Genomic DNA, 15,381 nt, shown 5'->3' with positions numbered 1-15,381 from the left:
ATAATATCTAGCATGTGCTGCATGTAGCTGACACAGTAAAGCAGAGTACATGCATAGTTCAATGTTTTGCGCAAGCGCACATGATATCGTAGAACTTTCTTAATTAATAGCCATGCACATGTTTCAGCAGGGTTTCATCTAATGGGTAAACCTCCCCCCCCAAAATAATGACATCATCACATTAGTACTGCCTATGATGTGCAATATGTAACTAGATCTACTGTGATGCACTAGCATGTAATATAGGGTGTGTGGTCAACAAATAATATTTCATGCGTGTGTATTATAAAATATATGTTTTATATATGCGTGGAGTTAATTATACATGCATGCATGCATACTAGAATATTGTGTTACGATCGATAAGAAGTCACAGTTCGTAAGCTGAACAGTAGCTTATTTCAAATTGTGTGCTGTTGTTCTTTTGGGGGATAGTATAACATTCGTTGTTAATCATTTTCACATCTTGAAGTTGACGATTGTTAATTGTGTTTACAACGCTGTACACAGGTTCAATTGTCTCGGGAGATTGCACCTCATCATATATATGACTTGTTCGGTCTATGGAAACATACATGAGTTTTTAATGATGCTCACAACACTTAAATACGAATAGTACAGTGGTGGTGCCAACACGTTGTTGTGTTATTGTGTATAAACCATGCATTGGCAGAAGTTCATAAAGAGGAGTATCCAACCTATCTAACTCCCACGCACATAATTCCGTTCTATATACATCTTGGACTAAGTATATTGTCACTATAGTATACTTGTACTATACCTGTTGCCACCCACGCATGCCTCGGGTAACCAAACGGCATAAACCACAGCAAGACCACATATAAATTGTTTGCATTGTTTGTGCATTGTTTGGCGTGTGTGCTGATATCATTTTTAACTAATAATTGTAATTATATATATACACTATATATACGCACCCACTTAAAATGTCGTTTGATGATGACGTACTATGACACACTTATACCGAAACGTGGTTTGTACTACAACTCCATATATAGTTACATGGATACTCCTCTTTATAATTACATGCACTCATTACTATAGGATATGATAATTATAAAAATTATATGCATGGAGTATTCTGTATGATTACCGGATATCCATGCATAATTATGTACCTTTTTTAACATGACGTCGTCTGATTGAAATACAAATCACAGTGAGACCAGTGCACAACAAGATGAAAAGTGCGCCACTGATACTTCCTGCTAATACTCCCATGGCCACTAATAATATCAGACATTATAATTATATACTGCATGTCCTGTGTTAAATGAAATAAGGGCTTACAAGTTATACACTGTAAAAAATGATGTGTGGTTTTCACGCAGAGTGCGTGGCTATTGTGGCAAATGTGCGTTTTTTCTTGCGTTTTTTCCTGATAGTTGCCACAATAGTCACGCACTTGCGTGAAAACCACACATCATTTTTTACAGTGTACCTGAAGAGTTATACACACAGCTTTCTACGTCACATAGAGATGTGGGTGCAATGCTATGCACTGTTGTACTTCGATTAATTGGTGCTAAAAGTGATGTTGTGCCTCTAGGCATACTGTTACTTGAAGATGGACCGATTGCTGAAATGATAATTATAGACATGCATAATAAGTAATAATTATATACATGTCATGTTATGAGTGAGTAAAAGGACGGTATATTATATATAGATATATATATACTGACTTGCAATTGGTTTAAAATGAGTCGAGGATGTCATAGAGTCTGAGTCAGTAGAACTGATACCAGCATGTGTCGTCTTACTTATGATATCACAATCAAGTGTAGCCGTTAATGTTACTTTGGATTGATTGTAAACATTGACAGGACAGGTACCTAAAAGTAAGTAATCGTTGCAATGGCTTAATTTGTGCCGTGTTATGTAATAATTATAACATGCACGGAATGGCTGTAATTGCTACTTTATACTGGCCTATTACGACAGCGATATATATATATAGCTGCATGTGGACTAGATATACTCGCTTTTACGGCTGCATGTATGCAATAATTATAGGCCCAATTAATGCCCAAAGTGTATAGTATAATTATACACATGCATGCATGCATAAATTATAATTATTATAATATAGCTCACCTAAAACAACTAAAGTGATTATGGAGCTTTCGATATTGCAGGCAAGGCACTGATACCTAGTAAAATTCAGATCTGCATTGACTGCATCCAAGATGAGAGTGGATGGAAACCTGTAGGTATATCCTACAGGCAGCAAATCTTGCCAGTAGTAATACGTTCCATCAATAATCCAATACGAAGTTAAGCAATCCATGTTACAAATGAGTTCCACTGTCTCACCTGGACATGTGTAGCTCTCTTTTGTTGCACCAAACAAATTTTCTGCAAAAAAGTTGTTACAAGTTGCCTTATGTTGGTGGCCAGTGAAAATCATTGCCTGCCATGCAAACTATCTTATATATACTACTGCATGCATGCATACATGCATAATTATAATTTAGTATACATATATATACACCTGAAGATGTGAAGCATTCAGCTAGCGCTGATATGTTGAATAGCAACAAAAGTAGATGACTGGCATGAACCTGCATGGCTATAATTATGGTATAATCACAGTGTTTGCTTTGCTTTCAGTATATATAGCTGTTAGCTGAAGAATCAGTTTACTACAGTCGCTTATGATTTGTAAGAAATATTGAGAAAACAGCCAAACCGGAAACATTTTCAGAATAAACTGAAAATGATATAAATTATGTGTACACACATGCACTTTAACTCGAGGCTGTCTATATAATTATACTCCAACGTACGTGGAAAGAAAATCCAGGCATGCAGGAGACAAAATGATTTATTTATTTACTGTCATCTCGCTGCTGAACTTAATTGCACTTCATTTCCCGGAAATGAAGTGCAAATGAGTATGGTGTCATACCTGAGGCTTTCAGTTATATAATAATGTGACCCAGGACACTATATATACTTCCATAGCTTTATTATATATAATATAGGTACATATACAGTGGAACCTCTTATAACGGACTCTCTAAATAGCGGATTCCTTTGTTGTAGCGAACAGCACGCCTTGTGCCAACTGCTTTTACTATCTAACTATAGTGTACTTGCAACCTCTAAACTCCGGACAACTGACGTCGCCCTTGCACGAACAATGCATTTAGTGCAAGAATTAACCTCCTATATACAGGCAAAGGGTGTGATTACAGTCAATTATAGATGTAATACCCTACCTGCTGCTCCACAGCAGTATATAGTCAGTGTGAGTTCAAGGATAAATGCCAGTAATAAATTTAGACCCCACCATGCCAGTTGTTGGGGATGTGTTGCTGCTTGAAAGAGAACTCATGCAGTAGACAGGTCCCCAGTTCCAGAACTTGAAACAGATTGTTGGTCATGCTCCTAAAAATACTCACATTTCAATCTTATAGCAAGAGGACTGCTGCTTGTGACTATTAGCATGCACAGTTCATGCAGATTCAGTCTGCTGCAGTTTCTAGTTCCCCTAGATACCTACTCTCCCTGACCACTGCAATGGGAGAGCTTATACCAGCATTGTTACTGTTACCAGGACCCTCAGGCCCCCGTTTCTTAGCTATCATCCTTGTACCCCTTCGCTGATAACACGATTGCTGCCTAATAATGATAGTAATGTTGGTGTGTGCGGGTAAATTAAGATACATAATTAAGTGCATTTACGAGCATTTAATGTGCTAGCAAGCAAGGCACACGTGCATGCATAGTGATATTCATTACCTTCACTGTTACCAAGTAAGGATCAGATTCCCAGAAATTGGCTGGCTATTGCATGTTTCTCATTACTATGTTACTAGACAGTAGAAAAACTGTGGGAAACTACTCTGAAAATCTAAAATTTTCTCAGAATTGTCTTCGTGGCCAAACATTTCCCTTGTTATTATTTCATAGTGAATGGTATCCCTTTACCGGTCAAAATGTTGTAATTTTTACAACAACAATCTGGGAGGGAGCGTGCTATCAACTTGTGAATGTTGCACGATATTGGATTCTGTGGCAGATTGGATAGTATCATGAATGCTTTGATGTTCTGCTGAGCTGTTCAATTAGGACACTTAAAAAAAGGTTTAAAACAAGCTATACAGCATGTAGGACTGAGTAGTATCCATTGGTAGACCCTCTGGACTATCTTGGTAGCCATAGAATATTTTCGAAGAGGAAGCAGCAAGCCATTTGTGTACACAGGCACTTCACAAGTGGACACAAGCTCTACAATAGTCTACATGCTTGCTAAGCAGCTTAGTTGACCAGAGTGCAGCTTTTAAAGGCCACACATACTTCCATCGAGGCAGCAGCAAGGCATAAAATCGATGGTTAGTTTGTGCACAGCCATTGACCCACGCCCATCTCTACAAGCCATTAGCCACTTCATTTGGGGCGGAGATAACATCAAGCTAATTTGGTGGGTTGGGCTCAGATGCAAACTAAAGTGATGGAACTGTTCCAGATTTTGTGCGGCTGAACGGTAAAGGGTTATACCCTCAAAGGCTATAGCTAACCACCTCATCCCTAGCCTAAAATATGGTATTCATAACAAGTTACCACTTCAGTAGCTCCCCTCCACAACAAAACAAAATTCCCAGGTGGTGACAACTAAAAGTATCACACTATATACAAGAACTTACTGCATGATGCGTGGTCGTCGTCTTCTCATGCATGTTGATGCATGCCATCGCAGTAACGAATATAAACATCACAGGAATAATTATAAAGAGTGCGCGTGTGGGAAGGTGATTATCGTTCCATCATTAGCTATATACCACTCATATGTGACAGGCTCTGGGAAAACCAGACTATTGGAGCAGAATTTAGTATTGAGCTACAGCTAAATTTATGCCTACAGTATAAAATCTCAAATAAAATGTTATTGATGTATAAGTATCTACAGTCCTTCTACTACCTCTCTGTAAAATCTGATGCTCTAAATCCAACTCTTTCCATCGAAACGCTTCGTCCAAACCTTCGCTATTACCTTATTTTTCCTAATTAAGCAATCTTTGAGAGCCGTTTTTCTCGATACTACATTTTACGGCTTCGAGTTTCCAACGCGCATGACTCGGGTATGAAACTAGGTATGTGAACACTAAGCATATCATTGTGTAGGCAATGCTCTGCTCTATCACTTGGTACATTAATCACCAAAATTTTAGTCTGCTCCAATAGTCTGGTTTTCCCAGAGCCTGTCACATATTAGCGATGTTCATTGAATCGTAGATTGAAGAGTTAGAGGGATAGGAAACGGTTGGTATTCTTGAATACATGCATCCGCGCTACGCTGCGGTTTAATCAAGGCCATCACAACAATGCCAAGTGCTTAGTCCGTGCAACTCACTTATATTTCAAGGTCTATACCTATAATTGTAGTAGTCATAACCAGCACGCTTACACGTTACATGTTCCATTAGCTCTAAAACAGCCTTGGGAACATAATTATTCTTTTTACTGGGTGTGGTCAGTCATTGGACCACACCAAGTTAATTTCCTGTTTCTCATCACCTCCCTTACTACTAAAAACACACACAAAAACTTTGAACCTTGTAGTTTAGTTTTTCACATGTAGAAAGTTGCATATTTTGCCAAGTGTCTCTGTGCTAGACTTTAAAATGTAGCTCTAGAGCTCTAGATCTCTTTTCTTTCTTGTTATTGCGGAGGCAAGTTAGTGGGGTCATGTACCACCTTTATTTCATTACTTACAACTTCCAAATTGTATCACATGATGGTCATTTCCGGTTACAAATACAAAGAAATCCTTGTGTTTTTCAGCCTGTGTTTGTTTTTGTTGCGCTTTCTCGCTTACGATTTCTGGTTAAGAATGATGAGAAACATGATATTAACTTGGTATGGCCTTAGCAAGTACTACACGTGGCTCATGGACTAGGCGTGTTATAAATTGCTGAAAGAGATGATGTCTCGAGGAAACACAACTTTCTGGAGTTACCCAGCATAGTAGCCTCGTTCATAGGGCGTAAGCGGATTGTTTTCGAGGCTCCACTGCAGATTCAATGTAAAATCATCACGTGCACCATTCCGTTTCCTATCCCTCTAACTCTTCAATCTATGATTGAACCTGCATGATTTTTGAACATATTTTAATTCCGATCTGCTATACTGACTTGTGTCCATGCAGTTGAGATCATGATCGTGTAGTCTAGCTGGCTCTGGAAATGACTGAGAGATCTGAGTATAGTGAAGCTTGGGTCCATGGTATAGCGATGGTATAGAGGGGGACTCAATAAGGAGATGGTCAGTGGAAGTGGGCCGGTGTGTGGGGACCTTCCATGTTTAGACTCTTAGGTGTTGGTCTACTGCCTCGTAGACTGGCGATTTCTTATATTGGATTGGTAACCATAATTATTTGCATGCAGAGGCCTGTTTTGAAGTTTGGAGCAAGTAGAAGCTATTGGTGTGTGCGGACAGTTTAAGATAATTATAGCAGTATAATTTATATTACGCAATATACTACATGTAGCTAAGAAAGACACACATGTGCATGCATGGTGATATTCATTGCCTTCACTGTTACCAAGTAAGAGGATCTGATTCCCAGGCTCTCCTAGCTAAACCAGCAGTGTTTTCAGTGTTTCATGTCTCATTACTATGATAATTATGACTAGACTAAGTAGAAAAACCACATACACTGTGGGAAACTACTCCAAAATTAAACAATTTGTTTTTGTGTCCCAAACTTTCCCTTGTTATTTATTATCACAGTGAAAGGTATGACCTCAAAGGCTATAGCTAACCATATTCAAACTTCATCCCAAGCCTAAACGGTGTTCATAACAAGTTATCAATTCGGTAGCTCCCAGACGTGGCTCCTATTTGTGGGTAGGCATAAGTCATCTGCGGATCCTATCCTATCATAAATTTGAATCCTGCTGTCATAGCATCACTTACATTGCCAGACAATTAATTATATCTATAATGGCGTAGAATATACTGGCCCTATTAATTTTTACACTTCCATCCATTGCACTTGGATGGCCTAATTTTAGGATGCCTAACACCCTAAACCCTCTTAACTGAGAAGCAGGATCTTGCCCATACATACGACTAATATGCCTCCAGCACTGCATATGGTCCCATCATAGATTGAGTAGAGAGGGATTGGAAACGCGGTACACTCGAAGTACCATCCGTGTTTCCCCGCGGTTTTAATTGAGGCTTACTTCCAACGTGGGGTCTAAACTTACCCGGGGTAGAAATGAAACACGGATTGTTTCTGAGCTCTACATAGACTCGTTGTAAAACATCACGTGAACCACTAGCTTCCGTTGCCAATCCCCCTTCTACTCTATCTATGGTCCCATGAGGTATGTACCGTAGACAACATAGCCTATACTCATGGCTGGGACGAACAACTTGGGAGTTGGGTGAGTGGGTGGGATGTTCGAGAACCGAGAGGCCATGCACTTTATACAGTTTTGTAAACAGCTTGAGAATGAGGCCTGGCAACTGGTTACCTCTAGTTCCTTTAGTTACCTACTCTCCCTGACCGGCCATTGCAATGGGATCGAGAGCTTATACCAGCATTGTTACTGTTACCATGCAGGACCCTCAGGCCCTCGTTTCTTAGCTAACATCCTTATATACCCCTTCGTTGATAACACGATTGCTGCCTATTATTTAAGAATAATGATAGTGCAGGGCTAGTTGTGGATCTATAATTATAATCATAATTTTTTTCTGCTGGTTTAAACCTTCAAAAATACAGTGAATGCAAAATTAATGCAAAAAATATTATAATGAAAGGCGTTGTGTTATTGGAAACTGCTTTATTTTGCGTAGTCTCATCATTGCAGGCTAACGGCACACTACCTGTGGTGAAATATGAGTGTATAACACTACCATCACACGTCACATTTGATAGAGTCATTATTATCATACAGATATTATTAGAGACATACAATTACATGCTATGCTCTTACCATTTTGTAGTAGAATTACGGACCTGCTTTGCAAAGTGTATGAAAAAAAACATTGATATTCACTATGCTTTGCACACAATCGACTTATTTCAAGCGTCATGTTCTTCACATTGAATGTATGGCCTGGTGGTACATCTTGCCAGTAGTAAGTAACATTATTGATAGACCAAGAAGGGATGGATTTTGTACCGGCATTTTCACATATCAGTTCCACAATCTGCGGAGAGTCTATATTAAACTGCTCCGCATTGCTGTTTACTGTCTGATTAACGTCGAGTATCTCAAAATTCATTGTTACACTTAAGGTAGCTGTAAAGGTTATATATATAGTTAGCAGGGAGCCATGAGCTCAAAAATTCTTACCTGCTTCATGTGCAGCAGCCACAAGAATAATCATTTTTAGCAAATGCATACTGGCTATCTCTGCTGTATACAGCTAGATAAAAATAATTTTTGAATGAAGAATGGGGAAGGATGTCTAGACTAACTGATGAATATAGTAAACAGTAAATTCCTAGTAGTAGTAAACACTTCTAGGTTGATCTCCTGTGCATATGTGATGAATATAATTATACCTCAAAATATCACACCCCATTTTTCGCTTACATAAATTCCTTATGCCATGCATAGGAAACAATCAATACGATTACATAGAGCTGTTTATACCGTTGCCAAAATAAAGTTTTTTTGCTCTTTCTACAGAACACTTGATGTGGTTTGCAGTTGCAAAATAATGTTGTTCATGCATGACACTGTAATAGAATGCCAAATGCAGTATTTTGGCTGCTTATTTCTGAGCAGGAAGTTGACATAACGGGACTAGTATTAGCATTAAAGCTTCGTCTAGTCACTCAGCAATTCAGTAATGTGATGTGAGAATGTTATTTGCACGCAAGTGAACTCAAAACGAATCCAGAAATTATATATATATATCCTATGAAAGATAGATGCATATTCGTTTTCTCAGCTGAAGATCTAGAGCTTCACCAGTTTAGATTGGGTGACAAGAGCGCAGGGTACAGAGGACATCTTGAAGTGCCTGAGGTAAGAACATGCCGAAGTGCCAATGGACTTCCCCTGGGACAGTATCAAACTAGGCAAGGAGCTCGGGACAGGGGACTTTGGGAAGGCGCATGCATGCATGGTGTTACACGTTGACCAACCATGGATAGTTAGTTGTACAAGGGCGTATTGGATTTGTACTACCGAGGGCAGTTCTATGTATTCCCTGAGGGAATACATACAATGCACGAGGTTAGTACAAACAGGAGTGCACTCCTGGTACAAACAATATACACTCAGATGTCCACGTATACAGGTAGCTTGTACTTGTACTATGAACACCTAGAAGCAATTAGAAGACCCATTTACAACTGGAGTAGTAGTAAACACTCTTTGATCTCTGCCGTGCATATGCACTGTTTACGTTTTGTGTGCATGCATGTGCTTGCACTTGACAAACCACATTTACAACTTCAGACACCCAGTTTTGAAATCCGGTCGTGTAGTTTTAGTGGATACTGAAGAATTTATTTTCACAGTGTGATCCGAGTGGGTGTACACATTTTTGTGCTTTCCACAATTGTTGTCACGGTAGTGTTCTTTAAAGAGAGGGTCTTAAAGGGTGGAGGGAGGGCTTCAGGCTGACCACAGCCATGTACCCTGGAGTATCCTGAGAGTTTCAATGGATATTCCTTAGTGTCAGAGCACATCATGGTACAAATAATTATACATGTATACTGTACTGCATGTGAGCTGTGTATGCGTATACTGATCTGAAATACAGCAACTACATCATTGTTATTGAATGCTGTTATTAGTGTTCTTGGGTATATATTACCCTACAAGTGACTACAGAATCTCTCTTTGTACTGGATCAATGAAACAAAACAGACGTACACTATAACGAATCATTGTCGATCACTTGCAAGACCCACCAGCGAATTAAACATATATAGAGTGTGAAACATAAAGAAGAGACAAAACAAATAATTATACCATCCATGCATGCATGCAGTGATCTCAATGATTCTTCGTCGTTAATTGGGGATTAGACTTGAAGTTGCTCCCCTACCTTAGACAGATCACCTGATGCATGCATGCATTGGGTCAAAGGTTAATTTAAGATCGTCACATGATGTCAATCAAATAATTTGACGGTTATCTTCTCACCATGAAGAAATAGCTATAGTGTGAATTGATACAGGTCTAATCCCCACCGATAACTCCCATGTTGTACTATAGGGGCTACCAGGGGGATTAGACCAAATAACATGCCCAAAGGTAGGGGTATTAGATCATGTGATTGGTCTAATCCCCACCTATCCCCGGTAGGGGGGTGGGGCATTAGATTGACAAGTGCGTAAAGTGTACTGAAGTATAATTTACCTACTAGCTAAGTAAGTATTAGTTATTGCCCAGCCAGAGTGCAACATGCCATATATTGCACTGGAGCAATATAATGCCCGAGGGCCGCAGGCCCCGAGGGCATTATGTCATCCAGTGCAATATATGGCATGTTGCACGAGGGCGCCGGCAATAACTAACTTGTTGCCCAATGACGTTAAACTCGTCTGACTGGTCATATAAATCGTAATAAAAGACATGTGTTTTGAAGGAATTTAGTGTATTCATTAGTTTTGCTGAATTCCATAGTAAATTTTTTAGGTTTTCTTCCCACTAGTAGTTGTAAAGGTAGTAGCCTATAAAACGGACCAACTGAGTATTGGGTGGGATGGTGGGGCATAAGTCCCAAATGGATATCTCTTAAAGAAATCTACTGCATTTACACACAGTGCAAGTTCATATAATCCAGTGCATTATGCCATAATTATAATGCAGTGCAATATATGGTAGCCATGGCAGTGATGCAATTAACATGCCATATACTGAGCACTGGATTGCTTTGATCTGCCCACTCACTGGGCAACAAGACACACGTGTGCATACTGCATGGTGATATTCATTGTGCCAGTGCCTTCACTGTTTTACAAATTAAGCAGATTCCTATGCAGGCTCACCTATCTAAACCAGCTTGTGTGGCCAAACATTTCCCTTGTGAACGGTATAACCTCAAAGGCTATAGCTAACCATATTCAAACCTCATCCCAATTAATTAAGCCTAAATGGTATTCATAAACAAATTATTACTTCTGTATAGCTCCCCTCCACAACAAAACAAAATTCCCTGGTGGTGACAACTAAAAGTATAAAGTATTCACACTACAAAAACTTTACAGATGCGTGGTCGTCTTCGTTGATGAATTCCAACACAGTAATGAATATAAATATCACAAGGACATGGTTATAATAATTATAACGAGTGTGTGGGTATTCATTGAACCTGCATGGTTTTTGAACATATCTCGATTCCGATCTGCTACTGGCTTGTGTCCAGTTGAAATCATGATCGTGTAGTTTTCTGTCTCTGGGAATGGTTAATCGGGATCTGCATGAGTAGTATAGTTTGGGTTGATGGTACTACCATAGATATAGAAGAGAAAGGGATTGGCAACGGGGGCAGTTCATGTGATGCTTTTACATTGAATGTACACAGATGGGCCTGAAACCATCCGTGTTTCGCCCTAAAACTCCCGCGAAAACCCGGGAAACTTATTGTGTAAAATATAATCTTGATTTTCGTGAAGTAGCTAGAGGTACACAGAGCCTCTGTCAGAGGCTTTTTTTTCATGCTTGTGTTCCTATAGCACCTATGATATAGCTAAGGTTGTGTTACCAAGTAGTGTGCTATGTCCCAAATCGCCACACAAACGAGGTGAAGTTGATGTTTAGCAGTAGAACTGCTTGTAGACTTTTTTACAGACGGTAAAAACAATTCTCATGAATTATTCATGTTTAGACTCCCACGTTAGAAGTAAGCCTCGAGGCGAAACACGGATGGTACCAGAAGTGCACTTCGTTGCCAATCCTTTTCTCTTCTATCTATGGTACTACCATATATAGTGATGATGTATGAGGACTCGATAAGGAGGTGGTCAGTGGAAGTGGGTGTGGTGGATGTGTGGGGACGTTCCATGCATATGCTTAGACTCTTATAGGTGTTAGTCTACTGCCTCGTAGGCTGGCGATCTCTTATATTGGGTTGGTGACCATAATTAATTTATATCGGCATGCAGAGGCCTGTTTTAGAGCGAGTAGAAGCTATTGGTGTGTGGACAGTTATTAGCAGTATAATAATTATAACTAGCCATACTAGCTAAGTAAGACACATGGTGGTGATATTCATTGCCCTCATGCACTGTTACCAAGTAAGAGGATCCGATTCCTGCAGGCTTCCCTATAGCTAAACCAGCTTTTGTTTCTCATTACTATGATCGTTATGACTAGACTGGTGGAAAAAACCCCAAACACCGTGGGAAACTACTCCAAAAATTTAACAATTTGTCAGAATTGTCCTTGTGGGTCCCTTATCAGAGTAAAAAGTATAACCTCAAAGGCTATAGCTATATAACCATATTCCCCAAGCCTAAAGGGTATTCATAAACAGGGGATCATTTAATTTAGTAGCTCCCCTGAGTCCCCTCCACAACAAACAAAATTCTCAGGTGGTGACAACAAGTATTCACACTACAAGAACTTTATACAGAATGATGCGCGGTCGTCTTTTTGCATGTTGCAATTGATGCATGTCATCGCAGTAACGAATTGATCTGGTTATAATAGTGTGTGGGAAGGTATACAGTAGTAGTGCATGCTCAATGTCAACTTACACCCACCAAAACATTTGCCATGTGAAAAATTGCTAGGATTGGCCGGGGGAAACACCAAAAAGCGTAGAAACAAGAAAGCGGACGAGAATATAACTTCAATCCGTTACAACGACATTCACGTTACATATTTTTGCTGGTAGATCTAGTTTTTCCATGCGGTTTTCCCAGCCAATCCTAGCAATTGCTGGTAGGGTGATGTTCGCTTTCCAATTAGTGGTTTTACCCAGAGGAGGTACGACACTATCGGTCACAGCTTACAGCACTCGTTAGCAATAAGCACCACAAATTAAAATTTTGCTTACTTATGCACTCGTTAGCTATAAGTGCCATAAAAAATAATTAATATATTTAGAACAGAATTCCACAGTTGGTACTTGATGATAGCAGTATCAATTGGCCTCTTTTCTCTTTTCGTATTAGAACAAGTTTGGAGGTGAAGAACCGGTAATAATCATGTGAATATTATATCTATGGAACGCCGTTTGCGACAAAATTAACTTGTGCATCCAATATAAAAAATTTGAATCGATTTTAGTTGATTTTCAATTTACATCTTTGATTGATAATCGATTTAGAACTATATATTCCCTCTGCTGAAAATGTATCTCGTGAGATTATAGTGAAACGAGTGAGTGAATTGTTAGTTCACTCAATTCCCATCTTTATATTGGAAATCAACTGACTTCCGCTAATGCAGCCAAGCAAGGTAGTGAAACAATCACAGATATTTCACAAGACGATCTAGTAGACAATGGTAGGCTATTGTAATCGAATCGACCTGTGGAAGCGCGTGCACCTACGTTAAGTGCTAGGTTTGAAAGTGCAGCTAATCATTTATTCCACCAACTGAGTACCAAACGTTGATGAGAAGCCTTAGTATTAAATTGTTGTGTAACCATCGTAATTAAATTAACGTGTGGTGATAGACTTAAAGGATGGTAGGCGTATTGAACCATACTATATTTTCTTGAGTGGTCCTGGCGGTGTCGGTAAATCACATGTCTTTAAGTTAATTCAGTCAGACACTTTGATCATGCAGACTCTCAGGAATAACTAAGTGCGTATTATACTGGCTGTTGGCGACTTGTACCAATTGCCACCTGTAGGTAAATCCACACTGTTTAGTAGAGTTAGAGACTGTTATCACAATTGTACGGATCTGGCTCAGTGTGGCAAGGTCAATTCGAAATGGTTGAGCTCGATGAGATAATGCGTCAGCGCTTTTGCCAAACTGTTGTGCAGAGCTAGAACGGCTATAATTGCACTGCATGCAGTCAACATATAGCGTACTATAAAGTCCCGGGTAGTACACTCAAATTCCATAGGTTATCCTACTCAGGCCTTACATGACAGTCATGTGCACAGAAACGTAGACATTCTCAACAGGTACATGTTGAGTTTTTTACCCGCTATAGCTATCCAAGGTATATAATTAAGCTACATGCATATGCTGCAACTGGTCGAACAATTTAATTAGATAGCAAGAGAACAGATACAGGCGGTCTCCATAGTGCAGATTGTTGGTTCTAGAGTCATGCTCACCACTAATTTGGACTTGTCAGATGGCTTGGTAAATAGTGCCAGGGGCCAAATTGTGCACATTGTGACTGACAGTAGCGGTGAAGTGAGTACAGTCCTGACCCGGTAAAGTTCAAGTAGGTTTAGGGGCTTCTCAGTCTAGTCAATATCTGGGTAACCCACCCTAATGCTGTACCACAAACTTAGAGTTGTGTTTCTTGCTAAAGGCAAACGTGGTGCTGAAATTACACGCTTACATGCAGTTTCCACTAACGCTGCAGGCTACTACCATTCGCAAAGTACAGCTAGGGGTTGACAACCCCTGCCCCGGGCATAGATACTATAAATTATTGTATCTATGCCCCGGGGGGCCCCCCCACCTTTCTGGCTCACGAAGTGGGTGGCTTTGAAGAGCAAGATTTCATCCATTTCTGCTGTCTCTTGCTACTATAATATATGTCATATACTGTCATCAATCAATCCGTGATCAGAAAAGTTTAATGCACTGAGTGGCTTTAAAAAAACTGTTGACCGGTAAAAATTTTCTTTAAACTGCCCCCCCCCTTTTCAAAATTCCTGGATCCGCTCCTGCATGCCTGGGTAGCTGCCAGAGTGAGAAAAGAGCTGCTGATGGCCATTAATTTTAGACTTGAACTTTTGGCATCGATTGTTTTTAACAACAGTCACGGCCGAGACATCAGCACCTGCGGTGCTTTCATTAAAGACAGTTTTGTAGCTTTTCACAGCTTTTTTCAGCCAATTTCACCCATGAGATGATCATGTGATTTGGTCACATGGCACACGATTTTGCAAAAACTGTCTCTCTGAGTGAAGTATAGTATGAGTTCATGGTCACGATAGCCGTACGTGAGCGTGTCCGTCTTAATTAATAGCAAAGCCACGTGGAGAAGAAAGTAATGTTCCTTCTCTTCATGTCTCTCTGAAAAATGCACTCTACAAAATGCACCCCTCTGAAATATTCACCTTTCTACAGAACATACCTCTGTAAAAAAACGGCAACACCTCTTTTTGCAAAACACACCGATCTAGTTTTTTCTGCTAATTTTGGCGATAGTCACCTCCTATAATACATTGCACTGCATTATAAATTATTTATACAATATAATTATGGTTGATTATGTGATGCTATATATAAT

At 39.6% G+C, this 15,381-nt stretch overlaps 2 long non-coding RNA genes across 3 annotated transcripts; both read right to left on the bottom strand.

The window, feature by feature from the left end:
- Positions 1 to 282: 282 nt before the first annotated feature.
- LOC135337288 (uncharacterized) lies at positions 283 to 2,720 on the bottom strand. Of its 2 annotated transcripts, XR_010395063.1 has the most exons (6): positions 2,516 to 2,720; positions 2,119 to 2,379; positions 1,707 to 1,856; positions 1,463 to 1,600; positions 1,140 to 1,247; positions 283 to 561 (listed from the first exon to the last, which is right to left on the bottom strand). It is a non-coding gene; the product is annotated as an uncharacterized LOC135337288 (long non-coding RNA). The 2 variants fall into 2 exon arrangements; XR_010395056.1 differs by having other exon boundaries at positions 1,140 to 1,600.
- A 4,939-nt stretch (positions 2,721 to 7,659) lies between these two features.
- Positions 7,660 to 8,453, bottom strand: LOC135330767 (uncharacterized). Its single transcript, XR_010392863.1, has 3 exons — positions 8,340 to 8,453; positions 7,977 to 8,285; positions 7,660 to 7,866 (listed from the first exon to the last, which is right to left on the bottom strand). It is a non-coding gene; the product is annotated as an uncharacterized LOC135330767 (long non-coding RNA).
- Positions 8,454 to 15,381: the final 6,928 nt, after the last annotated feature.

The sequence above is a fragment of the Halichondria panicea genome, chromosome 1 (genome assembly GCF_963675165.1).
Source record: "Halichondria panicea chromosome 1, odHalPani1.1, whole genome shotgun sequence".
Classification (NCBI taxonomy): domain Eukaryota; kingdom Metazoa; phylum Porifera; class Demospongiae; order Suberitida; family Halichondriidae; genus Halichondria; species Halichondria panicea.
Note: the sequence above shows the minus strand (reverse complement) of the source record. Positions and strands in the feature narration are given on the sequence as shown.